General features: G+C 32.8%; 1 pseudogene; it reads left to right on the top strand.

Moving 5' to 3' along the window:
• The first annotated feature begins 1,202 nt into the window (after window positions 1–1,202).
• Window positions 1,203–2,149, top strand: LOC145015573 (dehydration-responsive element-binding protein 1E pseudogene; annotated as a pseudogene).
• The last annotated feature ends 1,147 nt before the right edge of the window (window positions 2,150–3,296 follow it).

The following is a 3,296-nucleotide window of genomic DNA, read 5'->3' as shown; positions in this document are numbered from 1 at the left end:
ACTAATGTTTCATTTATCTTGTTAATATTGTTAGAAATTGAATTTATATATGAAAAATTAATTTGTTTTGTTTGGGTGTGATTGTAATTGAGATTTAGGTAATGACCATTTCAACAAGTAAATTTTAACCTATGAATGTTTCAATATGTATCTACTACTAATTACTTTGAAGAATGAAAAGTATTGATGTAATTTCAAATATTTAAGTTAAGATATTGATTAGTTTATCAAAAGATTTGCATGTTATAAAATTTATATAATGATAACCATACTAATGTTTCATTTATCAGAAACTAAACTTGTTGATGTTGTTAGAAATTGAAATTATGAAAAAATTAAGTTGTTTTGTTTGGATGTGATTGTAATTGAGATCTAGGTAATAAAAATTTCAACAAGTAAATTTTAACCTATTAAAATCTTAAATGAGATACTTGATACCTATGAACGTTTCAATATGCATTTGCTACTAATTACTTTTAAGAATGAGAAGTATTGATGTAATTTCTAATATTTAAGTTAAGATATTGATTAGTTTATCATGAGATTTGCATGTTATAAATTTTATATAATGATAATCATACTAATGTTTCATTTATCAAAAATTAAACTTCTTGATGTTGTTTGAAATTAGAATTATGAAAAATTAAATTGTTTGTTTGCATGTGATTGTAATTGAGATTTAGGTAATGAAAATTTCAACAAGTAAATTTGAACTTATTAAAATATTAAATGAAATACTCGATACCTAAGGGTATACATATACATAATCCGATTAACATTTTTCTATAAATTTATCCAATAACATGAAAGCCAATTAAAAATAAAACTTTTTAATAGGATATAGTTTGTGATCAACAATACCATGACATACTCTATCACCAATTTATGACATGCTCATCCCACTTTACACCTAACCAAATTTTCGTTCGAAGGAAAAATATGTGACGCGTATATATGAAATTGGAAATGATTTATTCTACTTCAGTTGCAATAAATGAATATATTCGACCAAATCCCTGTATCTTGGATTACTATAGGGACCAAATTTGTAATATACCAAATATCACGCGTTTTATCCAACCATTCACAAAGGAACATAGCCCCCCCAGCTGTTTCTCCAACCGACTAATCCACCCGCACACGCCCCCTGATGGGTATATATACATCGCCATTTCCGAATCACTCACTTAAAGGCGCTCATTTTTTTAGAAAACCCTACCAACAATCCACAACTTCACTGATAACTTGAACTAACTACCAACAAACCATAACTGTCACTCCTTACTTCCAAACACTACAAGCACAAGCTACTTATGGATGCCTTCAATGACTACAAAAACTCCTATCTAACACTCTCATCTGAAAACCCTCCTCTCGGATCCTCTTCGAACTCAAACGACACCAGAAGCACCGGTGGGGATGCAGTCGCTGACACAGAAGTAAAGCTGGCTTCACAAACCCCGAAGAAGAGAGCCGGAAGGAAAAAGTTTCGAGAGACTCGACACCCGGTTTACCGAGGAGTTAGAATGCGGGATAACGGGAAGTGGGTTTGTGAGGTGAGAGAGCCCAATACGCAGTTCAGGGTGTGGTTAGGGACGCATCCCACCGCTGTAATGGCAGCTAGGGCACATGACGTGGCTGCTTTGGCCTTCAGGGGGCGATCGGCGTGTTTGAACTTCGCTGACTCTGTATGGCGGCTGCCTGTCCCGACGTCTAACAAAATAGAAGATATACAAAAGGCGGCTGCAGAAGCGGCGGAGGCTTTTAGATACACGGATACGGAGGAAGCAGTGGAGAATGTGGAAACACAAGAGTTGCCGGAAGTTCAGTCTTACGTTGATGAAGAAGAGATCTTCGAGAGTTCCGGATTTTATGCCAGCATGGCCGAGGGACTGATGGTACCACCTCCTCAGATGATGGGGTATGGCAACTATGGAGATAACATGGACTTTTGTGATGACGGATCTTTATGGAGTTTTTAGAGTTCAATTGTGTGTTTTACATGTCTTTTTCTTAATTAAGATATGTAGACAGGTTGATTGTGTTTTTCCGTTTATGGCTTAAAACTTTTTTATTTTAGCCAGGCCAATGGATTCGTTATATGCAATATTTGCATTGTAAAATACATCATTTCGAAATAAAACACTTCTTCCATAACCTGTTTACACTTGTAGGAGAAGTAAAATTAGTTTCAAATATGTTTATAATTGTGTTAAGATTAACAAAATCAGTTTTGTAAAACTCTTTTATTTAAACTTTTACAAACAACAAATCTAATAACAGCTTAAAAATACACTACAACAGACACAGAACTAAACTAATTGAAAGATTTATAACACGTCCATTGAATTGAGATTAAACCCATAGCTTATAAACCCTAATTTCTTCTGCGTGTGAAGAGAACGAGAGTGTGTGAGAGAAACGAAGAGAGATGAAGAAGTGAATGAATAAACCCTCATCGTCTCTATCTCTTTAATATATATAGTACTCCCAGTAGTTTGTATTTAGTCCTTCCACTTTCTTTGAGCTACAAATCCTCATTCGTAATCACACTGGTTCCATCTTCTGTCTATTCTAGCCATCCAATCATCAACTTTAATCAACATTGCATACTAGACCCTTGCATAAAACAATAACAAAGTACAAAAGTTGAACCTTGTCTCTATTATTTTCAAAAGTTAATATTGAGAGATATTAATATCTTTTAATACCATCTATCAATCATAACTTTGAAAAGGATATGTTAATAATAACTTTTTACACAAACTGTGTTGAATTCCGTTTAAAGATTTTATAAACATATCTACCATTTGTTCTTTAAAAGAAGTTTTAACCATTTTTTTTACTCGATCTCAAACATTTTCTCTAACAAAATACACAGTACGTATTTCAATTGGTAAATCACACTTTGTATTCCAATCTTTTAACAATTTAATAACCCATACAACTTCACAATCAAGTAAAGGCTTTATACTGAAATCAGTTGAGGATTTGGAAAGAGTTTGTTGTTTTTATTAAACTTCCAATAAAATTATAGACTATCCAAAGAAAAGGCAATCGAGTTATGGATCTCCTATAATTAACTAGTACATTTTCCCAAGTCAGCATCAACATGGGCAAACTGACTTAGAATTCAAAGATCTATTCAATGCGCTTCCTTTATCCGAATTTGCCTTTTAAGTATTTTAGAATTCTTATAACTAAGTTTAAATGTAATTGTCTAGAAGAATGCATAAAGTGACTCAATGTTTGTATTGCAAATAAAATATCAAGATGAGTTTTAGGGATTGTTTTAA

Source organism: Lactuca saligna, chromosome 9, assembly GCF_052625555.1.
Source record: "Lactuca saligna cultivar CGN05327 chromosome 9, ASM5262555v1, whole genome shotgun sequence".
Classification (NCBI taxonomy): Eukaryota; Viridiplantae; Streptophyta; class Magnoliopsida; order Asterales; family Asteraceae; genus Lactuca; species Lactuca saligna.
Note: the sequence above shows the minus strand (reverse complement) of the source record. Positions and strands in the feature narration are given on the sequence as shown.